Here is a 26,811-nt window from a genome sequence, read left to right on the forward strand (position 1 = left end):
TACTGTGTGATACTGTCTCCTGAGCTGTGTATCTAATCCCCTCCTGTGTGATACTGTCTGCTGAGCTGTGTATCTAATCCTTTCCTGTGTGATACTGTCTGCTGAGCTGTGTATCTAATCCTATTGTCGTCACTGAATTTTGGGTCTTCTATCCTTTGGATTACGAGCTCGGAGAGAATGAAGACACAGGACAGGATGTTTGTGTCTAAACATACTCTAAAAACTTTATTACAAAACACAGGGCTAATATACACCCTAAAAGGCAGGAAACGGATTTGCCATATATGGTTCGATTATACAGTTTAGCTGAACAAGCGAAAAAAAGCTAGTTTCTGTATGCTTTAAAATATTTAATTAGACTTATCTAGTTAGCAAGGTCATTTCATCTTTCTGCAAGAACACATTATTGCTACAAGAAGAAACATCTGGCCAGGGAGTATACTTTATCTTCTCCCAAGGACACGCTATTGATACAAGAAGGAACATTCATAGCTGTTGTTTTCACCTAAAATAACTGTCAGACTTATATAGCATAGATGGGGCCTTTAAACATGAGGGACTCCATCTTCTGCTATAACATTCCATCCTTTTGTTCCTTCACTTATCAATACGAATTTCTATGTTTTCTTTTAGTACAACGCTGAATACACATTAAAAAAAGCTTAAAAACCAAATAAACCGCAAGACACATTAGCAAAACCTGTAAAATCACTTGTACGATACCAGCCAACCACCCACCAATACCTTTAAACCAATTTGTGGGATTTAGAAAGGAAAATCTCTGTGTGGAATTATTGGCCCAAGTATCTGAACAGTTCACCCAAAAGTTTATCTCTTCCCATGAGACCGGGACAGCGAGAAAGGGTATGCTAGTGGACGTCACAGGGGCATGCGTACATATCCAACAATTAGCAATGGTCTGGTTTTGCTCCTTTAGTCCATCGATTAGAGCAAGATGGTGTCTAATGAATCTATTGTCATCTCCATCCATGGTGCCTAACGTAGTCCATGCACCTGTGGTTGTAAGTATGCAGGTAAGTATAAATGTCATCATTCTTTGTCCGCTGGTTCTCCTAGTATCTTTTTGCAATGGGACGCGTGGATCCAGGTCTCTTTTCCCTCTAGCTTAACGGCTGTACTTGTGGTCAGAAGAACTTGAAAGGGTCCGTCAAACCGTGGATTTAGGCTTTTCCTCACGTGTCTTTTTATAACCACCCAGTCTCCAGGTTGCAGCGTATGGCTGCTAGAGTCTTGATCTGGATCTGGAAGAGAACTGAAGACATTATCATGTACTTGCTTAATCTTTTTGTGTAAAGCCCTCACATAGGAACTTAGCACATGGTTGTTCATTTCTAATGCTTGCGGATAGAAACACCCTAGGCTGGGTACGTTGCCAAACAATATCTCATATGGAGAGAGTCCAGTCTTTCTATTAGGCGTGTATCTTACTGAAAACAGAGCAAGTGGTAAACAGTCCGGCCATGGTTTTCCTGTCTCAGCCATGGCTTTCTGAATTTTTAATTTCAATGTCCCATTCAGTCTTTCCACTTTACCACTACTTTGTGGGTGATATGGGGTGTGGAATGCTTGTTGAATTCCTAGAGCTGACATGACTTCATTCATTATTTCACCTGTGAAGTGTGTACCTCTGTCACTCTCAATTACCTCTGGTACCCCATACCTGCAGACCACCTCCGCAAGCAGTTTCTTTGCGGTTGCCGCAGCCGTGGCTTTGGCAATCGGGAAAGCCTCTGGCCATTCTGAGAACAAATCAATACAGACCAACACATATTCCCATGATCCTGACTTTGGCAGCTGAATATAATCAATTTGCAGTCTCTGGAATGGATAGAGGGGCCGGGGGTGTGTTTGGGTGGTGTTTTAACTACTCTACCCTGATTATGTGTAGCACATATCATGCACCCTTGTACCAGGTTTTCAATACAGGTGGAGAATCCTGGTGCCACCCAATGTTTCTGCATCACACTCATCACACCCGTTTTAGATTGGTGTGTCGGCCCATGTAGTATCTGGGCAGCTGCTGGGTACAGTGCCCTTGGAAGGCATCGTCGTGTCCCTTTCCCCCATACCCCATTTGCTTCATTCAGGCATGCACCTTCCTTTAACCACTTATCAACCTCCTCCTTTTGAGCCTGAGCCTGCATTTGGGATAAGATGTCCTCCGACACAAAGGGGTTTTTAGGGGCACTTAACTGACGTACTGTTGACCCTTGTTGCGGCTTACAGGCTGCTGTTTTTGCAGCTGCATCTGCCATCGCGTTTCCTCTGCTTACCTGGTCGGTGCGTCTGGTATGTGCTCTTACCTTTATGACAGCTACTTGTTTAGGTAGTTGTAGCGCATCAATTAACTGCTGGACCGCATCAGCATTCTTAATGGGGTGTCCTGCTGCCGTCAGGAAACCTCTTGACTTCCATATTGGACCAAAATCATGCGATATACCGAATGCGTACCTAGAATCTGTGTAAATGTTAACAATACTACCTTCCGCTAGTTTACAGGCCTCGGTTAGGGCCCTAAGTTCAACTTCTTGAGCCGACTGGTGTGGGAGCATTGGTTCTGCCTTGATTACTGCATTGAGGGAGACAACTGCATATCCAGTATGGAAGGTACCTGAATCGTCCTGATGACGGGATCCATCTACAAAAAATTCAAAATCTGCATTTTGTAATTCATGTTCAAATACAGTAGGTAAACCTGCTGTTTCTTGTGCCATCATTTGTACACAGTCATGAGGAACTTCCTCTCTTGGATCTTCCTTATAAAGCACAGTACCAGACCCCTCCTTCAGATCCGAGAGAGGTAACAAAGTTGCTGGATTCAGGGTAGTACACCTCTGTAAAGAAACATTGGGAGGCATTAACAGTGCACATTGTAACCTAAGATTGACTAATAGGCCTGATAGAATAACTGAGGTACAGATAGGGGGGCACCTAGGTAATAGCGACCATAATATTATCGACTTCAAAATGCCCTTCAGTAGGGTTATCAATAAGGGAACAACAAAAACATTAAACTTTAGGAGGGCGAAGTTTGATCAGCTGAAAGAAAGCCTTCAACTTATTGACTGGGACAAAGTTCTTAATCAAAGGAATACGAATAGTAAATGGGAAACCTTCAAAAGAATTCTGAATACTCAGTGCGAGAGGTATATACCGTATGGGAATAAAAGGGCCAGAAATAAGAGGAAACCAATATGGTTGAACAAGAACGTAAAAGGGGCGTTAAATAGCAAAAAAGAGGCATTCAAGAGATTAAAACAGGAAAACAGTAAGGAAGCAGTAATGTGTTACAAGGAAAAAATGAGAACCTGTAAAAAACAAATAAAAATAGCGAAGGAGGAAACAGAGAGACGTATTGCTAGGGAAAGTAGATCAAATCCCAAACTGTTCTTTACGTATATAAATAGTAAAAGGATTAAATCGGATAATATTGGACCGATAAAAAGTGAGGAAGGCAAAATCATAGAGAAAGATGAGGATAAAGCTAATCTATTAAATAATTTTTTTTCGACAACTTTCACAAAGGAAATCGAACTAACAGGAGAAATGAGAAGTGACAAGCTTAATCCTCCACTAAGTATGACAAATCTAAGCTGGGGTACAGAAACGCCTCAGTAACATTAAAATAAACAAATCACTAGGACCTGATGGCATACACCCACGGGTACTAAGGGAACTAAGTAATGTGATAGACAGACCGTTATATCTTATATTTAAGGACTCTGTTGAGACTGGGTCTGTGCCACTTGATTGGCGACAGGCGAATGTAGTGCCAATATTCAAAAAGGGAGCGAAAAGTGACGCCAGAAACTATCGGCCGGTGAGTCTGACGTCCGTTGTGGGCAAAATTTTTGAAAGCTTCATTAAAGAGGCAATTACGGAGCATCTTGATGCTAATAATCTTTTAATCCCGAACCAACATGGATTCATGAGGAATCGCTCCTGCCAAACAAACCTGATTGACTTCTACGAGGAGGTTAGCTCTCGAGTAGATCAGGGGGAACCAGTGGATGTCGTGTATCTCGACTTCTCAAAAGCGTTCGATAGCGTGCCACATAATAGGTTGGTCTACAAAATGAGAATGATGGGGCTGGGGGAAAATGTCTGCAAGTGGGTAGCTAACTGGCTAAAGGATAGAAGGCAGAGGGTGGTTATAAATGGAATATACTCAGATTGGGTAAGCGTCACTAGTGGGATACCACAGGGGTCTGTACTAGGCCCAATGTTATTTAATATCTTTATTAACGACATAGTCAACGGGATAAATAGTAACATATCAATATTTGCAGATGACACAAAGTTATGTAAAACAATTAATACAAAAGAGGACAGTGCAGACCTACAGAGGGATTTGGATTACCTGGGTAGGTGGAGCATTAAATGGCAAATGAGGTTTAATGAGGAGAAATGTAAGGTCATACATATGGGAAGGAAAAATGGAAGTCACCAGTACTCACTGAATGGGAAATCATTGGGGAATTCAGAGATGGAGAAGGACTTGGGCATCTTGATTGATAGCAAACTAAATTGGAGTGCCCAAAGTCAGGCCGCTGCTGTAAGGGCAAACAGGGTAATGGGATGTATCAGAAGAGGTATAGCTGCAAAGGATGAGAACATTGTTCTTCCACTGTACAAAGTACTGGTCAGACCACACTTGGAATACTGTGCTCAGTTATGGGCCCCAATATATAGAAAGGATATAAATGAGCTTGAAAAGGTACAAAGGAGGGCAACAAAATTAATAAAGGGAATGGAGGGACTGCAATACCCAGAGAGGTTGGCAAAACTAGAACTATTCAGCTTGGAAAAGAGAAGGTTGAGGGGGGACATAATAAATGTGTACAAATATGTTAGGGGACAGTATAGAGATCTTGCCCGGGATTTGTTCAAAAGGAGGGATATTACGGTAACAAGAGGGCATTCACTAAGACTGGAAGAGAAAAGGTTTCAGCACCAGCATAGGAAGGGGTTCTTTACGGTAAGAGCAGTGAGAATATGGAATTCACTGAGTGAGGAGACGGTAATGTCGGATTCACTACACCAGTTCAAGCGGGGACTGGATGCATTTCTAGATACCAGGCAGATTTCAGCGTATACTTAAAAATAAAATAAAATAGTAAGTTGATACAGGGATTTATTCTGACTGCTGGTTTCAGAGTCGGGAGGGAATTTTTCCTCAGGTGAAGATTGGCTAAATCATTTGGGGTTTTTGCCCTCCTCTGGATCAACTTTAGCAATTACAGAACTAACAGGTCGAACTTGATGGACGCAAGTCTTTATTCGGCTTTACAAACTATGTTACCACAGGAGACGTCACGAACTTTCCCCTTTTCCCATACACCTTTCCCTCAATTCTTTGCTTTTTTTTAAGAGTGACCCCAGGGTACGGCCCCGGGAGCTGGCCACCGCGCCATCCCCCAAAACTAACAGCAAGGCCCGGGCGCCGAGTCCCCATCCTTTGGGCTCGTCATCTCTTCCTGGCGTCACGAACAGGATCCTGTGCCCGCTGCAACGACGGAGTGTTGTGTCCGTTGCCACCGGGTAATGTGCGCCTTTAATCAAAAACTGTATATTTAACTGTGGCGAAGATTGCCGCCATTGTTGGGCCGCCGAGCGGGAAGAAGGGCGTAACCGCGGGAAACTGAGAGGCGTACCTGCTAAAGCGAGCGAAGCCCCGGACACGCCTCACGCCTCGACGTCAAACCAGGAAGCGCCAGGTCCTGGAAGGAGCGCCGGTGAACGCTCTGACGTAGGACGCAAGCGACACAAGGTCCTGAAGAAGAACGTCACCTGCGGAGCTGCGGCCTACCGGAAGAAAAGAAGAGAAGGTAGGCCACAGTTAGCTAGGGGAGCGCCAGAATGTCCGAAGAACAGCACAACGCCGGAATACCGGTTAACCGCCCTGATGCTCAACTTGTGCCCGATGCCGAGCAGGCCGAAGCAGCCGCTCCACCAGCAGGGCCTGTAACCCCTGTCATACCCATAGCCCTACCGTACATCCCCGGAGCGAAGTGGCTCCCCCAGTACAGCGGCAAACCAGATACCCTGTCTGGATTTAAGCGGAAAATATGCGGTATACTGGATACGTACTCTATGACAGGCAAGCAAAGAGCCGCTGTGGTATTAGGACAATTAACCGGTGCTGCGGAGCAAGAAGTAGAAACCTGGTCGGCCGCAGACCAAGAGTCAGTGTCCGCAATCTTTAAAAAGTTATAGACTGTCTTTGAGAATCGTACTGAGACAGACCTCCAGATGAGGTTCTACAACTGCTCTCAGCAACCGGAGGACAGTGATCGGGACTATGCCTGGCGTTTACAAGGGGCCCTGCGAGCTCTGAAAGAGGTTAGTCCAACCAGCATCAATAATGAAGATAAAATGCTGAAGGAACAGTTTATCTCCAGAGGAGAGCAGGACTGTGCGTTGGTGGTCCCTGGATCATCCAGATACCACCTTTGACATCCTTAAGGACATGGCTACAAAAGGACTGCAGCCCCTGGAAACAACTGCTATCCAATGTTACCAGGGTGGGGCCACCCCAGTGCCTGCAGCGTCCACCTTTTCCCCAGTGGCTGCTGATGCCAAGGTGCAAGCAACGTCCCCTAGTGAGCTGGATAGCCTGCGCTCTGAAGTGCGTCAGTTGAGCAAAACCCTGACCACTGTATTGAGAACCCTGCAGCTGCGGCCGGAGCCCGAGGAGGAAGGAAGGATCCTGCTAGCTGACAGCCCTGAGGATGTCCCCTGGATGAGAAGAAGGAAGAGGACAACGCCACCCCCTGGGAGGATCAGTGACCAACGCCGTCCACCGAAGGACCCTGTCTGCCACCGCTGTCACAAGTCAGGTCACACCATCCAGAGCTGTCCTTTAAACGAGAAAACCCTGGGGCCGAGGGCCGACACCCAGGAGTAGACTCCCCAGGCCCAACAGACTGGTACAGCAGGTTTGTGGGAGGAAGACCTTTCCTGTCCTTTGTGCTAGACGGCATTGCGACATCCGCTCTGCTGGACACAGGATCTCAGGTAACCATCATGCCTGACATCCTCTACAAAAGGTTCTGGTCCATGGATGACCTAAGCCCACCAGCTCCAAACCTTTCCGTTTATGCCTCAAACGGCCTCCACCGGCCTCCCCCTTAACCTAGTCGGGGTTAAGGATGTGGCAGTAAAGGTGGGAAGAGTGGAACTGAAGGACCAGGGACTAATTGTAGTAGAGACTAATCCTGATGATACAAATTTGTATATGGTACTTGGCACTAATATTGTTAGTAACTTTCTGGGAGAAGTGGTGTTCTTGCTCCAACAGATAGCTGACACTGCCAGACAAGGGCAGAGAAAGGCGCTCCAGAAAGAGATCCGAGCCCTTATGTACCAGCAACAGGTAAAGCTAACAGGTGATGAAATTGGTAATGTACTGGTGACAGACCTGGTACCCATTGTGATTCCCCCGATGAGTGAAATGCTGATATGGTCTAGAGCAGCAATAGGTCTCAAAGGACGGAGCTACCAGGTGGTAGTAGAGCCCCTTAGCTCCGAGCATAGGCCTACATTCTTGACTGCCAGAGGGGTAGTGGATGTACGCAATGGGAGGGTGCCCGTACGCCTCCTAAACTATTGGGAGGACGAGATTAGATTACCTTGCTACGCCACTGTTGCCAAACTGTACACAGTAAATAACAACTCCATACACACGGTGGAGTCCTTAACCTCACCAGACCAAGTGGAGGATAATGACCCGGCAACCCAGGTGGAAGATTGGTGTCAACAGCTCCATGTTGGGACAGACACCACTACTGCTCATCAGAAGCAGGGTGTACACCGGGTGGTTCAAGAATACGAGCAAGTATTCAGTAAGCACCCACTTGACTTTGGGAGGATTAAGGGGGTTCAACACCATATCCCCACAGGTGACCATCCACCCATCAAAGAACGTTACAGGCCTATACCACCAGCACACTACCAGAAGGTGAAGGAGATGTTGCACGACATGAAGAAGGCAGGGGTAGTAAGGGATAGTTGTAGTCCCTGGGCAGCTCCCCTAGTTCTAGTCAGGAAAAAGGACGGAAGCATGAGAATGTGTGTAGATTACAGACAAGTAAATCGCATTACACATAAATTTGCATACCCTTTACCACGTATAGAGGAATCCCTGGCTGCCTTAAAGTCTGCAAATTACTTCTCCACCCTTGACCTCACTAGTGGGTACTGGCAAGTAGCTGTTGCTGAGGAGGATCGGGAGAAGACGGCCTTCACCACCCCGATGGGACTCTGCGAGTTCAATAGTATGCTGTTTGGACTCTGCAACGCCCCCGGAACGATCCAAAGATTGATGAAGTGCTGCCTGGGACACCGCAACTTCGAGACTGTACTACTATACCTGGATGATGTGATAGTATACTCCAAAACGTATAAGGACCACTTGAAGCACCTGGCGGAGGTATTCGAGTCGCTGTCCCGGTGTGGGATGAAGTTGAAGCCCTCAAAGTGCCACCTGCTCAAGAGAAAGGTACAGTACCTGGGGCACATCGTCAGTTCAGAGGGAGTAGCACCAGACCCGGAGAAGGTCACTGCCATCCAGAAATGGCCGGAGCCGAAGAGCCTCAAGGAGGTACGTCAGTTCCTGGGACTAGTCGGGTATTACCGGAGGTTTGTGAAGGACTATACTAAGAAAGCGGTGCCTCTGCAAGACCTCCTGGTAGGACAGTCCCCCAGAGGCAGAAATCCCCCGTTCCAGTGGGGGAAGGAGCAAGCTGAATCCTTTAAGGTGATGAAGGAGATCCTGACCGGCGAAGAGATCCTTGCCTACCCTGACTACAGCCAACCGTTCCTGCTGTACACTGATGCCAGCAACGAAGGATTAGGAGCTGTACTGAGTCAGAAGCAGAATGGCAAAGAGAAGGTGATCGCCTATGCAAGCAGGAAGCTCCGCCCGACCGAGAGGAACCCAGAGAACTATAGCAGCTTCAAGTTGGAGTTCCTGGCCCTGGTCTGGGCCATCACCGAGCGGTTCAAGCACTATCTAGCCTCCAGTAAGTTCACTGCCTTCACTGATAACAACCCCTTGACTCATCTAGAAACAGCCAAGCTAGGAGCCTTGGAGCAACGATGGATGGCTCGGCTGTCAAATTACCAATTCACTATTAAGTACCGGGCTGGCCGCAAGAACGCCAACGCCGATGCCCTGTCCAGGATGCCTCACCAGTCAGACACTGAAGAAGAAGTGGACGACCTGGAGGAGATTGAACTACCTGCCTTTCATCAGAATGGGATGGTCCACGAGCAACGAGCCTCCAGGAGGCCTCGCGGTAACACGTTAAACCCCCTGCCTCACCACAGCTGGAAGGAGATTCAGGACAGCGACCCGGTTGTCAGCCGTATCAAAGAACTGATAACCCAGGAAGGTTCCTCCCTGGAGAAGAAAGCGTCTCTCCAAGCCAAGCAGCTGTGGAATGAGAAGAGCCGGCTGTTCATCTATAGAGAGAAGCAGTGCCGGAGGTACAGTACGTCAGCCCCAAAACCCATGAGATGGTATGGCAGACAGTGGTGCCCAAGACAGACATCCAGATGGTGTTGGAAGCCTACCACGATCAGGCGGGGCACTTCGGCTGGAAGAAGCTAGAGACCCTGCTGAAGTGTCAATTTTATTGGGTTGTTCCATTGAGAGGTGGTGCCGGAATTGTGGACCCTGTAGCCTCAGAAGAAAAGACTGCAGCAGCCAGAAGGCACCCCTGCAACCCATCAAGACGACTCGTCCCCTGGAGATCGTGGCCCTGGATCATGTCAAGCTGTCACCCAGCAAGTCAGGATATTCCTATGCCCTGACCATGGTGGATCACTACTCCCGGTTCCTGGTGGTCGCCACCGTCAAGGACCTGACGACAGAAACTGCGGCGAAGACATTTCAGGCGTACTTCTGCAGGCCCCATGGATACCCGGAGCAGGTGCTGACAGATCAAGGCCTAGCCTTTGAAGCCGAACTGTTCAAGGAGTTCTGCCATCTGTACAGGTGTAAAAAGATCAGGACTACACCGTACCACCCCCAAACCAACGGTCTCTGTGAAAAGATGAATAACATCATCATCGACCTGCTGAAGACCTTACCACTAGAGGAGAGAAATCAGTGACCAGACCTACTACCTGACCTGATAGATCTGTACAACCAAATACCTGTGAGTTCCACCAATTGTACTCCAGCATATCTCATGCGAGCCAGACCCAGGAAGTTGCCCATGGACCTGGAGCTTGGTGTAGTAGAACCAGAAGCAGATATGTCCACTGAGGACTGGGACACGACCAGACAGGAGCAGTACAGAAGAGTACAGGCCTTTGTCGAAGACAGTCTCACTCGGGTAAGGGACAAGCAGGAAGCCCACTACAATAAAAGTGCGCCCGCAGAACCCTTCACACCAGGAGAAGTGGTGTTAAAAAGAAAATAGGAGAAACCACAAACTTGATGACCAGTGGGAGAGAGAACCCTACACTGTGTTAAATTCAAGATTCGATAATAGGAAGACTTGCCTAATTAGTAGAGACGGAGGAATAATGACTGCAACGGTATCTAGAGACCATCTGAAGTTGTGTCCAGACCTGCTAAAGCTCCAAGAAGAAGTGCCTCTCACCTTACCGGAGGAGCCTAAAGAAGCAGTACTCCATACTGACTTAGGAGATTTCCCGGCAGATTGGCCTCAACTAGGAGGAGCAGTAATAATACCTGTGATCCACTTCTTTCAACAGCCAGAAAACCCTCCACAGCAAGTAGAGCCTGTAAGTGCTTCAGAAGAGCCTGCTCAAGAAGAATCCACAGAAGAAGGATCCCCGGTTTGAGCAGAGCAAGAAGGCCCAGCCAATGGTATACTTGCCAGTCCTGTAGAGAGGTTAAGGCAACCCTGCAGTTCCCCAACACTTAGAACTGACAGAATGGGAGGTAGTGCAAATACTAGTGCCTCACGCATCCCAGTACCACGTAGGTCGACGCATAGCACACGAGGTCAGACCCCTGTCAGATACAGAGAATAGAGAAGGAAACTCTGACAGTGTAAATAGTTGCCCCTGGGGTATTATGTTGTGTATTTTCATGTATGTATTTATTAACTTGTGTTTTGCTTTACAATGGACAATTTAAGTGAAATGGACACTTTTCCTTGTTACCTTTAGTTACTCGTCAGGGTACATAAAGAACTTTGTGGCTGTGGACTATGTGCAGCCCAAAAACTGCTTCTTGTAAATAATTGCACGCCCTGGAGTGCCCCTTTAGGTGACCTCGGAAGAAAAACGTGTCTGGTGTGGGACTAACGGAGGTCCGACTCAGGATCTCCAAGCCCTGCAGCCACCCCAGGGCCTACGTTGAGGGTTTGGGACAGGTCCCTCAAGCTGCCAAGTACTCTACCCTGTGAGATGGACATCCTGTAGGGAACCTCACCAGAAGAGACTTGAATTCTGAGGTTGCTTATTGTATATATGTATATATTTGTTATTTATAATGTTTTATTATGTAACGTTTAAGCAAAGTGCCTCCCATAAAGGGAAGAGTTATTGTATTGTTGTTATAAAAAGTACTTCAGTCCGGGAGTACTGAGCTTTGCTAGGGGGGGAATGTGGCGCCCCTGCTGCGCATTGGTGCCACAGATCCTAGAGGAGTGCATGGACGGATTCCTCCACAAGAGGCCCTCGTAGCATACACACACACCTCTACCTTCCACCTCAGACCAGCAGAGGGAGCCCGTTAGGGATATAAAAAGGGAAGGTGGAGCTAGGCAGTCAGTTCCTGCAGAAGATGAGCCTGAGAGAGGTCAGCCAGCAGTGGAGCTCAGTCTAGAGAACAGTTTCCTCAGGGGACAGAGGTAGTTCCAGGCCCTCTAGAGAGAGTTCAGACTCATAAAGCTCAGTCAGTGAGCTTAAGGCGTGCCGACGCCATAAGAGCAGTGAAGAGTAGCGTGGTTTACTGCCAGTGTGAAGCCTAGTGAGGGCCCCGAGCGCGACCGAAGGCAAGTGGAGTAAGCGAGCTACGTAGGGGGCAGAGGAGCTTAACCAGCTCACCCCACAAGCATTTACCGGACACCGGGTCCGCGTCTGCAAGGATCTCTAGGACCAGCAGAAACAACCGGGATCCCTGGCGAACTACATGTCCCAGGAGCACCAAAACCTGCCTGTAATACCAGGGTCAGGAATCACCGAGGCCCAAGAGACCAGGGAGTGTGATCTCCAACAGAAGGCCCTACCACCAGGTCAGCCGGTGCAAGACAGAGACCAAGTTAGGCCTAGCTCCAGGCAGGTCATAAACTTAACAGGAAAAGGCAAGAAACAGGAGGCCCCACACCCGCTCACTGGGGAGAGTCCTGAAATGCACCCTTCACCCTACAGTGCCCTTGATCGTGCCTGAAACACCACCAGTAAAGATACTGAAGTGAACTGTCGTGTGTGTGCCTATTCTTCCTCCGACCCAGCTGGGTCCCTCTGTCCTGCATCCCTTCTCCTATGCTGCCCTGAGGCCCCGCTCCACCTGTGGGGAGCCACACCATCTAAGCTGCCTGATCACCGGCCTCAGAGGACTGTAGCAGCGCTGGTGATCCTCACCAAACACCACGGGTGGCGTCACAAACTCTTTCCTATCCCATACACCTTTTCCCCACCATTCCTTCTTTCTTTTAAAGAGTGACCCCAGGGTACGGGCCCGGGAGCCGGCCACCGCGGCGTCCCCCAAAACCAAACAGCAAGGCCCGGGCACCGAGTCCCCATCCCTTGGGCGCGTCACTTCTCTCAGCACTCCCATCATTGCTCTCTCCTAGACGCCTCCATCATTGCGCTCTCCCAGCACCCCCATCATTACTCTGTCCCAGCACCTCCATCATTGCTCTCTCCCAGCCCCACATCATTGCTCTCTCCCAGCCCCCCACCATTGCTCTGTCCCAGCACCCCCATCATTGCTCTCTCCCAGCAACACGTCATTGCTCTCCCCTTCCCCACCATCCCCATCATTGCTCTCCCCAGCTCTATCAGCCCCATTATTGCTCTTCCCAGCCTCATCATTCCTCTCCCCAGCCCAATCAACCCCATTATTGCTCTTCCCAGCCCCATCAGCCCCATTATTGCACCTCCCAGCCCCATCATTCCTCTCCCCAGCCCCATCAGCCCCATTATTGCTCTCTCCAACCCCATCATCCCATCATTCCTCTTCCTAGCCCCATCAACTCCATTATTCCTCTCCCCAGCCCCATCAGCACCATTATTCCTCTCCCCAGCCCCATCAGCCCCCTCTCCAGCACCAATATTTCTCTCCCCAGCCCCATCATTGCTCTCCCCAGTCCCATCAGCCCCATTATTGCTCTTCTCAGCCCCATCATTCCTCTCCCAGCCCCATCCCCTCCCCAGCATTTCAGTAAAAAAAAAACAAAAAAAAAACAACAACTTACCTCAGCTTGCTCCCCTGCAGCAGCATCCTCCTGTTTGCCGGCAGCTTTCTTCCTGACCCAGGGGCGCGCTGCATGATGACGTCATCAAGCTGCGCGTGCCTGGGTCAGGGAGGAAGCAGAGGACGAACCCTCCAGCTCCGCTGCTATTCTCCTCCTGACAGCAGCGGAGCTGCAGGGATCCCTCCCTGACCGCTGCGTGCAGGGAGCAGCTGCACCTTGCGGGCCCCTTGGTGCAGCTGCATGGTCGGGACCCGGCACAGCTGCACCGGCGGCGGTATGTCCACCCCTGGACTGCTATGGGGCCCATAGCAGTCGCGTGGTCTGCCGCCATTGGCAGTACGCCACTGTGTATGGCATATACAGTGGGTGTGTGGTGCGTACGGCGTATACAGTGTGCGTGGTGCGTACGGTGTATACAGAGTGCGTGTGTGTGGTGCGTACGATGTATATGTGTCACCCCAGGCCTGGATGCCACAAATATTAAAGGCTGTGTCTGAGAGCAGGAGGGAGGTTCCCTGGTCAGGGACCATTAGCATGCAGCACCTCCTGTCCCAGGCCAGTAGGGGGAGCAGGCTGCCCCTATAAAAGCTGGAACTGGGGCAGGGTTAGAGAGACCAGAACCCACTTCTGAAGTGTCCAAAAGGGTTCTCAGAGATGAGGGACAGGTCAGCAGCAGCTGAGGAGTCCGTGAGGCAGAGGAGAAGCTGCAAGCCAGGGACAGAGGCGACGAGAGCCGGTCCTGGCTGAGAGAAATACACAACCGGACATTGGGGTCTGAGGCTGTCAGGATTGCAAGCCCAGCAGCAGAGAACCAACCCGCGAGGGATTTCAGGTCCCTTGGCCTAAGAAGCCTGGAGGCTCCGCCACACAGAGGGACCAGTACAGCAAGGAGAAGCAAAAGGTACCCAAGGCCCGAGTCGCAAGCCATACAGGTAAAGTACATGGCCAGCTCAGGGACGTGGGCTATTACACCACGAAAAGGGGGATAGTCAGCAAGAGCATAGAGAGAGAACGGTAGGCCTACACACTCACCCTGACCAGTGGGGCTCGCCCGAATGCTCTCAGATACCCAGGCCCATTCCTAACCGGTACTCCTGTTGGGTCAGTAATAACATCTGCAATAAAGACCCTGGACTGTTTGAAGCGTAATCTGAACTCTTACTATTGCGGCCTGCACTATCACCCCCAGCATTCACCTACACTGCCCTGAGGCTACACTCTTCCCGTGGGGAGTTGTCCTACCCCTGTGCTGCACACCAACACCAGCCTCAGTGGTCTGCCTCGCAGCGGCGGTTATCTCTGACCGCAATCCACGGGTGGCGTAGTCGGACATTCCCAAATGTATAAATAGACTGCCACAGCATTTGGTCTGACCACCCTGAGCCACGGGATCGGGTTGCCACTACTACCCCCAGCATCGTACAGAAGCCCGGTTCCGGCTGCCCCACGGCCCAGGGGGCGAGTCAGCTTTGGCGTAGTCGGCAGGATTGTGACCAACCCGCCACAAATGGGTATTGCGTGCCTGAAAAATACTTTATACTTACCTGAGTGAAGTTTCCCGCCATTCAGGGCCATTTCCCGCCAATCGGAGCCGTTTCCCGCCATCGGGCGCCATCTTCGGGACGCCGCGCGGGAAGAAGAGGGGCATGGACGTCCAAAACCGCGTGAGACCTGAAGCCCCGCCCTACGCTGAGACGCCGTGCAAGGTCCTGGAAGGAGAGAGAGCGACGCCGACGTCATCACCGAGCGACGCAAGGTCCTCGCCCAGAGCATCGCGAGCGGATCCGCGGCCTACAGAAGAGGATCGTCGGAAGGTAGGCCTCGGTTAACTAGGGGGGAGGAAGATGTCGGACGCGGAGGGACCCTCTACCACCAGCGTAGCCGCTGCAGCTGTGATGCCGTTTTCCATGCCCTATATCCTCGGAGCGGCCTGGCTGCCACAGTATGCCGGCGAGTCACATACCTTGGGCGAATTTAAAGAAAGGCTGTATAGCCTGTTCAAAGTTTATCCCCTGACAGAAGAACAGAAAGTAAGCATACTGATAAGGCAGTTAACTGGTGCGGCCCAGCGGGAGGTAAAGTCTTGGACAGCGGAGGAGAAAAGGACTGTAAGGGGGGTTCTGACCCATCTACAGGACACCTTTGATACCCGTACCTCAGCAGAAATCAAAATGCGGTTCTATGGATGTAAGCAGCCAGCTCAAAATAGCATCAGAGACTATGCCCTAAATTTACAGGAAGCCTTGGGGGCAATTAAGCAAGCTGACCCTGGCAGCGTGCAGGATACCGATAAACTGTTGACTGATCAGTTCATAGAAGGTCTGCTGTCCAGCGCCCACAGAACCCAGCTACGCCTCATGGCCCTACAGAACCCCGATTTGACTTTTGCACAGTTCAAAGATAGGTCCATCCGGGTGCTCCGAGAACCCGCACCAGGGGGCGCTGTAGTTTCCCGGCGCCCTGCCATCACTTACCACCAGGAGGCAGCGCCCTACCCTGCAGACCTTGTGGGGACTGATGCGCAGGCCCTAAAGCCATCCCCGCCTGCAAACATGCACCATCAGGTCCAAGAACTGACAAAGAGTGTTGCTGCATTGACCAGGACCGTACAGTTGTTACAGATGGACCCGTCAGGACCAATCAAGCTGGCTTCCAGTCTGGAGGATGTCCTGTGGCGTTGACGGAGGAGGATCTCGTCGTTCAGAGGGAGACTCGCCGATCGTTACACTGAGGATGGACAGCCGATTTGCCGCCGTTGCAGCCAGCCGGGACACGTAGCCAGGTACTGTACTTTAAATGGGTCCGACCTGGGGCAGAGGGCCAACCCCCAGGCATAAGGTCACCAGGCCCGTCTAATTGGCGTGATAAGTACGTAGGGGGACGCCCGGTTTTACCCGTAGTGCTGGACGGTATCCCTATGAGTGCACTGGTGGACACCGGGTCCCAAGTGACTACCATCCCCTATGTACTTTTCAAGCAGTACTGGAGTGACACTGACATAACCCGCTATCCAGACAGTGACTTGAGCATCATCGCCAGCAATGGCCAGCACATGCCGCAGGTGGGGTTCAGAGAGATGATCATTGTGGACATTGACCGTCGAGAAAGTCACCCTAAAATAACCTTGGGTACTAACGTGATTGAAAATTGTCTTTCAGAAGTGATTGCAATTTTGCAGCAGATGGCGATGAATGCGAGCTCCAGCCAACAGAGGGTCCTCCAGAAGGAGATAAGAGCCCTGATGAGACGGGTAGAACTGTCTGGTGGTGAGATCGGTAGCGTGAGGATGAGCGACCCGTTCCCCATTGCCATGCCTCCCAAAAGTGAAATGATGATCTGGTGTCGGACTGCAATCGGGTTAAGAGGGAGAGACTACCAAGCCATGGTAGAACCCGTGTACTCAGACAGCAGGCCCACCATTTTGACAGTCCGGGGGGTGGTTGATGTCCGCCATGGAAGGGTGCCCGTCCGGATCTTAAACATCGGGGAAAGGGAAGTACACTTGCCCCGGTAAGCTACACTAGCCAAATTGTCTGCTGTCGAACACAATGCTCTCAGGGTCGTGGAACCCTTGCCTCCATCTCCCCCGGTGGAGGGTAATGGCTCCCAGAAACTTAAGGAGGACTGGTGCCAGAAACTCCACGTGGGTGATGACTCCACTCCCTTGCACCAAAAACAAGGAGTCTACCGGGTGGTTCAGGAGTACGAGAGAATCTTTAGTAAGCACTCGCTAGACTTTGGCAGGGTGAAAGGGGTAGAACACCACATCCCCACGGGGAGCCACCCACCAATAAAAGGGAGATACAGTCCTGTACCCCCTGCACATTATCAGAACGCAAAGGGCATGCTGAGAGAAATGAAAGAAGCCGGGGTCATTAGAGACAGCTGTAGCCCCTGGGCAGCCCCCTTGGTTCTGGTAAAAAAGAAAGACGGTACCATGAGAATGTGCGTGGACTATAGACAAATCAATCGTATCACCCATAAAGACGCGTACCCTATTACCTAGGATAGAGGAATCCTTAGCCGCACTGAAATCAGCTAATTTCTTCTCTACTTTGGACCTTACTAGCGGGTACTGGCAGGTTCCTGTGACAGAGGCTGACAAGGAGAAGACTGCCTTCACCACCCCGATGGGATTAAGTGAATTCAACTGTATGCCATTCGGGCTCTGCAACGCACCCGGGACCTTCCAGAGGCTGATGGAATGCTGTCTAGGGCACTGAAACTTTGAGACGGTCCTACTTTACCTGGACGACGTGATTGTCTGTTCAAAGACTTACAAGGACCATCTAAAGCACCTGGCCGAGGTGTTCGAGGCCCTGGCATGCTTTGGTATGAAAGTGAAACCCTCCAAGTGCCATCTGTTAAAGCCGAAGGTACAGTACCTGGGGCACGTGGTGAGTGCAGAAGGAGTAGACCCCGACCCCGACAAAGTCACAGTAATCAAGAGCTGGACAAGCTCCTCAAACATCAAAGAAGTGAGGCAGTTCCTCAGGTTGGTAGGCTACTACCGAAGGTTCATCCCCGGGTTCACAAAGATGGCGGCTCCAATGTAGGTCAGTCTAAATCCAGAAGTCAAAAGCCACCCTTCAAGTGGGACAAGCCGAAAGAGGAGTCCTTCCGCCAGCTGAAGATGGCCCTCACGGGGGATGAGATCCTGGCCTACCCCGATTATGGCCAGCCTTTTATCCTCCACACAGACGCCAGTAATGTGGGGTTAGGAGCCGTACTGTCCCAAAACCAACAGGGCAGAGAAAGGGTGATCGCGTACGCCAACCGGAAGCTGAGGCCCACTGAAAGGAACCCGGAGAATTACAGCTCCTTCAAGCTAGAATTCTTGGCAGTGGTGTGGGCCGTCACAGAACGGTTCAAGCATTACCTGGCCTCCGCAAAGTTCACTGTGTACACGGACAACAACCAGTTGAAACACCTGGACAATGCAAGACTAGGTGCCCTAGAACAGCGGTGGATGGCCCGGCTATCAAATTATGACTTCACAATCAAATACCGGGCAGGCAGAACCAACGCCAACGCAGACGCCCTATCAAGAGTGCCCCACCTACCCGAAGGAGAAGAAGACTCGGAAGAGCTGGAGGAAGTAGAGCTCCCTGCGTTCCACCGGTATGGGGCCACTCAGTATTCTCACCGGGTAAGAGACGAAGACCTAACCACCGTCATGTTCAACCCCACCACGGCTGGGCTGAAACACAAGATAGTGACCCTGCAGTTCGCCTGGTGAAAGACCTGTTAACCCAGGCAGACGCTAGCCCTGGCCCGGACACTCCAGAGGAAGCCAAGCAGTTCTGGAAGGAGAAAAGCAGGCTATTCCTCTACGAAAGTAAGCTGTGCACGAGGCTTGTCAACCACCGGACGCACGAGCTGGTAGTGGTCCCGAGACGGGATGCAGCAATGGTCCTGGAGGCCTACCATGACAGAGCGGGACACTTCGGGTGGAAGAAACTGGAGTTCCTACTGAGAGAGTGGTTCTACTGGATCGGTATGAGAGGGGCCATAGAGAAGTGGTGCAGGGACTGCGGCCCATGTCACCTCAAAAGGAACGACCGTACCAGCCAGAAGACACCCTTGAGGCCCATCGTCACCAGGCAGCCTCTTGAGCTGGTTGCTCTGGACCATGTGAAGTTGGCTCCAAGCCGGTCTGGCTACATCTATGCCCTCACGATTGTGGACCATTACTCCCGGTTCTTGGTGGTGGTCCCGGTTAAAGACTTGACAGCCCAAACAGCGGCCAGAGCCTTCCAACAACACTTCTGCCGTCCACACGGGTATCCGGAACAGGTCTTGACAGATCAAGGTCCAGCGTTTGAGGCGGAAGTCTTTCAGGAGTTCTGCAACCTCTACGGCTGTAGGAAGATTCGGACAACGCCTTACCACCCGCAAACCAACGGGCTGTGTGAGAAAATGAACAATATCGTCATTGATCTCCTCAAGACGTTGCCCCTGGAAGAACGCAGCCTGTGGCCGGAGAAGCTGCCAGACCTGATAGACTTGTGCAACCATATCCTGGTGAATGCTACAAATTGCACCCCGGCTTACCTGATGCGAGCAAGACCAGGTAAGCTGCCGGTAGACCTGGAGATGGGAGTCCTGACACCCGAGGACACCTACCCAGACGCGGACTGGGATACGGTACGGCGGCTACAGTACAAGAAGGTACAGGAGAGTGTGGAGAGGAGTCTGGCTCAAGCGAGAGAAAAACAAGAGAGGCTCTTCAACCAACACGCCCCTGCTGGTCCCATGGAACCTGGTGAACAGGTCCTGAAGCGGAAGAGAAGGCTTCACAAGCTAGATGACCAGTGGGAGAGCGACCCGTACACAGTACTGCCGTCCAACCACAACAACCCGAAGGTATGTGTAATTACCAAGGATGGAGGAGAAACCACTAGCACTGTCTCCAGAGACCACCTAAAACGGTGCCCCGAGCAACTGCAGAGTCCAAGAGAAGATCAAGATGACCTTGAACCCGTAGAGGACAAGGAAGAAATGGTCAGCACCATTCTCGGAGAGTTCCCCCGGTCCTGGACTCGGATAAACAATGCCATATTGGTACCCATCCTACACTTCCTTCAACCTACCCAGCAGGAGCCTACAGGAGAGCAGGAAGAACAAGAGGAACAAGCAGCCCGGAGGCAGAAGAACCCATGCCAGCAGCCCAGGAGAGTCAACCCCCTGCTGACAGTGAGCCTGCCATGCCTGCGGTAAGCCAAAGGACCCGCAGACAGCTGCCTGCCCTGCCTGTAAACCCAGCTAGTAGCTGTACCCTAAATGCTAGTGGGTAAAGCCAGGATAGACCACCACCAGACAGTGGGTTACGCAGGTCAACCCGGATCACTAGGGGTCAAATACCAGCTCGCTGGAAAATCTGAATGTAAAGTATGTAGTTAATGTTTTATACTTGTTACCTGGTTATTAATACTGTTTTCCCAGTTTTCCTAGATACAATGGACTGACAGGTCATGGACACTGAATGGCCGGAACTGTCTTGTAAATAGTTGCACTAGGTGCCCTCTTGTGAAGATGGCCACAGTAGATAAACCTGTCCGGCGTGGCTCCCTTGTGGCCCAAAGTAGTTAGCTCGGCCTTGTCGCCACGCCCAAGGCCAGGAGCTTGGGGTTTATGGAGACAGGTCCCCACACTGTGGAAAACGTCACCTTGTTGGGTGATATGGACACCCGGTCACGGAAGCGCCGTGACCTTAAGGACAAAATGTACTTGTATATATGCTATGTTGTCATTTATACCCTGTTTGTTGTTGGCCAAAAAGGCTTAGTCCCAGAGTACTAAATTTTAAAAGGGGGGAATGTGTCACCCCAGGCCTGGATGCCACAAATATTAAAGGCTGTGTCTGAGAGCAGGAGGGAGGTTCCCTGGTCAGGGACCATTAGCATGCAGCACCTCCTGTCCCAGGCCAGTAGGGGGAGCAGGCTGCCCCTATAAAAGCTGGAACTGGGGCAGGGTTAGAGAGACCAGAACCCACTTCTGAAGTGTCCAGAAGGGTTCTCAGAGAAGAGGGACAGGTCAGCAGCAGCTGAGGAGTCCGTGAGGCAGAGGAGAAGCTGCAAGCCAGGGACAGAGGCGACGAGAGCCGGTCCTGGCTGAGAGAAGTACACAACCGGACATTGGGGTCCGAGGCTGTCAGGGTTGCAAGCCCAGCAGCAGAGAACCAACCCGCGAGGGATTTCAGGTCCCTTGGCCTAAGAAGCCTGGAGGCTCCGCCAAACAGAGGGACCAGTACAGCAAGGAGAAGCAAAAGGTACCCAAGGCCCGAGTCGCAAGCCATACAGGCAAAGTACACGGCCAGGGACGTGGGCTATTACACCACGAAAAGGGGGATAGTCAGCAAGAGCATAGAGAGAGAACGGTAGGCCTACACACTCACCCTGACCAGTGGGGCTCGCCCGAATGCTCTCAGATACCCAGGCCCATTCCTAACCGGTACTCCTGTTGGGTCAGTAATAACATCTGCAATAAAGACCCTGGACTGTTTGAAGCGGACTCTGAACTCTTTATTGCGGCCTGCACTATCACCCCCAGCATTCACCTACACTGCCCTGAGGCTACACTCTTCCCGTGGGGAGTTGTCCTACCCCTGTGCTGCACACCAACACCAGCCTCAGCGGTCTGCCTCGCAGCGGCGGTTAACTCTGACCGCAATCCACGGGTGGCGTAGTTGGACATTCCCAAATGTATAAATAGACTGCCACAATTTGGTCTGACCACCCTGAGCCACGGGATCGGGTTGCCACTACTACCCCCAGCATCGTACAGAAGCCCGGTTCCGGGTGCCCCACGGCCCAGGGGGCGAGTCATATACAGAGTGCGTGTGTGTGGTGGTGCGTACGGCGTATACAGTGTGTGTGTGTGTGGTGTGTACGGCGTATACAGTGTGTGTGTGTGTGGTGTGTACGGCGTATACAGTGTGTGTGTGGTGGTGCGTACGGCGTATACAGTGTATGTGGTATGTACAGTGTGTGTGTGTGTGTGTGTGTGGTGTGTACGGCGTATACAGAGTGTGTGTGTGGTGTGTACGGCGTATACAGTGTGTGTGGTATGTACGGCGTATACAATGTGTGTGTGGTGCGTACGGCGTATACAGTGTGTGTGTGTGTGGTGCGTACGGCGTATACAGTGTGTGTGTGTGTGGTGTGTACGGCGTATACAGTGTGTGTGTGTGTGGTGTGTACGGCGTATACAGTGTGTGTGTGGTGGTGCGTACGGCGTATACAGTGTATGTGGTATGTACAGTGTGTGTGTGTGTGTATGTGGTGTGTACGGCGTATACAGTGTGTGTGGTATGTACGGCGTATACAATGTGTGTGTGGTGCGTACGGCGTATACAGTGTGTGTGTGTGTGGTGCGTACGGCGTATACAGTGTGTGTGGTGTGTACGGCGTATGCAGTGTGTGTGTGGTGGTGCGTACGGCGTATACAGAGTGTGTGTGTGGTGTGTACGGCGTATACAGAGTGTGTGTGTGGTGTGTACGGCGTATACAGTGTGTGTGGTGTGTACGGCGTATACAATGTGTGTGTGGTGCGTACGGCGTATACAATGTGTGTGTGGTGCGTACGGCGTATACAGTGTGTGTGTGGTGCGTACGGAGTATACAGTGTGTGTGTGGTGCGTACGGCGTATACAGTGTGTGTGTGGTGTGTACGGAGTATACAGTGTGTGTGGTGTGTACGGCGTATACAGTGTGTGTGTGTGGTGCGTACGGCGTATACAATGTGTGTGAGGTGCGTACGGCGTATACAGTGTGTGTGTGGTGTGTACGGAGTATACAGTGTGTGTGTTGCATGCGGCGTATACAGTGTGTGTGTGTGTGTTGCGTACGCCGTATACAGTGTGTGTGTGTGTGTGTGTGTGTGTTGCGTACGCCGTATACAGTGTGTGTGTTGCGTACGCCGTATACAGTGTGTGTGTGGTGCGTACGGCGTATACAGTGTGTGTGTGGTGCGTACGGAGTATACAGTGTGTGTGTGTGTGGTGTGTACGGCGTATACAGTGTGTGTGTGTGTGGTGTGTACGGCGTATACAGTATGTGTGTGTTGCATGCGGCGCATACACTGTGTGTGTGTTTGTAAATTAACCTTAAAGAGTAAATCAACTTTTGGGATGTTTTTAATGTGATTTAGGGTCATTAATTCTGAGCAGATTTGTGGGGACCCCAATCCTTTGCTCCTTTGCTTAAAAGACCTCCTAGAAGAGCGCAGCTCAGTAGATAGGAGAGTACACTGAGCGGAGCAAATGCAGCAGAAAGTCATAGTCATGTCTCCTCACCTCTTCACTTCTAAGAGATCTTTTGAGTGATCAGGGTCTCAGATTCACACTAATCTGCTCAAAATTATAGGACCTAAATCATGTAATATATATCCCTAAATGTAAGTTACTTTTTAAACGTTTAATAGTTCCACTGCTTCCATCTAATCAGTACATTGGTTCCTATATGGTCCACAGTCTGATGATGACTGGTAACAACTCCCAGTATCTCCTTACCATTGCTAAGGACATACTGGGAGTTGTAGTTAAGTCCTCCATTCTCTGGAATTCCTATTGTTAGCAATGCCCTTCCTCCACCAATTGCAAATACAAAGGATCCATCCATGGGGTGAGATCTTGGGAATAATTGAATCGTACCTACATTTAAAAAAAAAAAAAATCTCCTATTCTTAATAATAACCGTATTTTTCGGACTATAAGATGCACTTTTTTCCTCCAAAATTTTGGAGGAAAGTGGGGGGTGCGTCTTATAGTCCGAATACTATATTATTGTATGGCCGCGTGGTGGTGGGTGTGGGGGAGCCGCAGTGGGGGATCAGCGGGGCACAGGAGGCAGCAGCCGCCTGCTGCAGCCTAGCTGTGCCCGCTACTAAAGAAAATGAATATTCCCTGCTCCCCATACCCATGGGCGCGGAGAGCAATGAATATTCATTTCTCTTAATAGCCGGCACACTGTAGCCACAGCGCGGCTCCTGCTGCGCTCTGTGGTCAGTGTGCCCGCTATTAAAGCTCATGAATATTCACTAAAACCCACTCCCATGGGTTGTAGTGAATATCTATGGTCTTTAATAGCAGGCACACTGACCCCAGAGCGGCAGCAGAAGCCGCGCTGCGGTACAGTGTGCCGGGTATTGAACAGACTGCTCCCCACGCACAGAGTCCCGGCGTGGGGAGCAGTGACTATTCCAGCACAGCGTCTCACACTGTGTGAGGGCGCACGGCAGGGACACCATGCGCGCCCTGCCATGTGCCGCTCACACAGTGAGAGTGTCAGCAGCAGGGCGGGGCAGCGCTGGAGGAGAGAGGAGGTGAGTATGATTGTTCATTTTTTTTTTGTAGGCAGCGTGATGGAGGCTCAGAGGGTGCCATACATACCAGGATGGGGGGCTCAGAATGTGCCATACATACCAGGATGGGGACTCAGAAGGTGCCATACATACCAGGATGGGGCTCAGAAGGTGCCATACATACCAGGATGGGGCTCAGAAGGTGCCATGCATACCAGGATAGGGGCTCAGAAGGTGCCATTCATACCAGAATGGAGGCTCAGAAGGTGCCATACATACCAGAATGGAGGCTCAGAAGGTGCCATACATACCAGGATGGGGCTCAGAAGGTGCCATACATACCAGGATGGGGCTCAGAAGGTGCCATACATACCAGGATGGGGCTCAGAAGGTGCCATGCATACCAGGATAGGGGCTCAGAAGGTGCCATTCATACCAGAATGGAGGCTCAGAAGGTGCCATGCATACCAGGATGGGGGCTCAGAAGGTGCCATACATACCAGAATGGAGGCTCAGAAGGTGCCATACATACCAGGATGGGGCTCAGAAGGTGCCATACATACCAGGATGGGGCTCAGAAGGTGCCATGCATACCAGGATAGGGGCTCAGAAGGTGCCATGCATACCAGGGTGGGGGCTCAGAAGGTGCCATGCATAGCAGGATGGGGGCTCAGAAGGTGCCATACATAACAGGACGGGGGCTCAGAGGGTGCCATGCATACCAGGATGGGGGATAATGGGGTGCCATGCATTCCAAGATGGGGGATAAAGGGGTGCCATGCATACCAGGATGGGGTATAAAGGGGTGTCATGCATACCAGGATGGGGGATAAAGGGGTGCCATGCATACCAGTATGGGGGATAAAGGGGTGCCATGCATACCAGGATGGGATGGGGGGCACTTATACCAGGAAGGAGGGGCCATACATACCAGGATGGAGGATATTAACAGTATTGGGGGACATTACCCCAATACCAGTGTCAGCAGTAGACCCCTCCCCCATAACAGGGCATCATGACCACATTTTTTGCTTAATTTTTTTCCCTATTTTCCTCCTTTAAAACCTAGGTGCGTCTTATGGTCCGGTGCATCTTATAATCTGAAAAATACAGTAACCCCTTTACCCCCGAGGGTGGTTTGCACGTTAATGACTGGGCCAATTTTTACAATTCTGACCACTGTCACTTTATGAGGTAATTACTCTGGAATGCTTCAACGGATCCCCCTGATTCTGAGACTGTTTTTTCGTGACATATTGTACTTCATGATTGTGGTAAAATTTCTTCAATATCACTTGCGTTTATTTGTGAAAAAAACAGAAATTTGGTGAAAATTTTGAAAATTTTGCGATTTTCAACATTTGCATTTTTATGCCCTTAAATCAGAGAGATATGTTACACAAAATAGTTAATAAATAACATTTCCCACATGTCTACTTTACATCAGCACAATTTTGGAACCAAAATTTTTTTTATTAGGGAGCTATAAGGGTTAAAAGTTGACCAGCGAGTTCTCATTTTTCCAACAAAATTTACAAAACCATTTTTTTAGGGACCACATCATATTTGAAGTTACTTTGAGGGGCCTTTATGACAGAAAATATCCAAAAGTGACACCATTCTAAAAACTGCACCCCTCAAGGTGCTCAAAACCACATTCAAGAACTTTATTAACCCTTCAGGTGCTTCACAGGAATTTTTGGAATGTGGAAGAAAAAAATGAACATTTTTTTCACAAAAATGTTATTTTAGACACAATTTTTTTTATTTTCGCAGGGGTAACAGGAAAAAATACGCCAATACCCCATATGTGGGGAAAATACAGTGTTTGGGCGCACGGCAGAGTTCAGAAGGGAAGGAGCACTGTGTGACTTTTTGAACGCAAAATTGGCTGGAATTGAGAGCGGACGCCATGTCGCGTTTGGAGAGCCCCTGATGTGCCTAAATAATGGAAACCCCCCACAAGTGACCCCATTTTGGAAACTAGACCCCTCAAGGATTTTATCAAGGGGTATACCCAGAGGTACGACACAGAATTTGATAACATTAGTTCATCAAATTGAATAAGTTGTCATTAGTCTTGAGTGCAAGTGCTCGCTACTTGAGTTTGCATTGGGTACTCGGGTATGCACCATGTATCGTACGTGCTCGAGTGACATTCTCAAGTCCCCCTCGCATGCTTCACGGTTATTAGACACCCAAAAAAAAACATCCAGGGATTGCTCGTGCATGGCAGGCAATCCCTGCAAATTTTTTTTTGGCCACGAAGCATATGGGGCGGAGACTCGAACATGTCACTCGAGCACCCCCGATACTCGGTGCATAACCAAGCACCCGATGAAAACTCAAGTAGCGAGCACTTGCGCTCAACACTAGTCACCATATCGTCATCTTTTTTTTTTTTACTTTTGAAAAAAATCCCAAACCTGATACAACCCTAACCCCAACCCTAACCCTAGCCCAACCCTAACCCTAGCCCAACCCTAGCCCAACCCTAACCCCAACCCTAACCCCAACCCTAACCCTAGAGTTTATTTTTCACGCCGTTCCTCGTGCGGTATAAGTGATTAGACGGCTTTATTCT

The sequence above is a fragment of the Phyllobates terribilis genome, unplaced genomic scaffold (assembly GCF_046119375.1).
Source record: "Phyllobates terribilis strain yellow unplaced genomic scaffold, ASM4611937v1 Scaffold_38__1_contigs__length_12584779, whole genome shotgun sequence".
Taxonomy (NCBI): Eukaryota; Metazoa; Chordata; class Amphibia; order Anura; family Dendrobatidae; genus Phyllobates; species Phyllobates terribilis.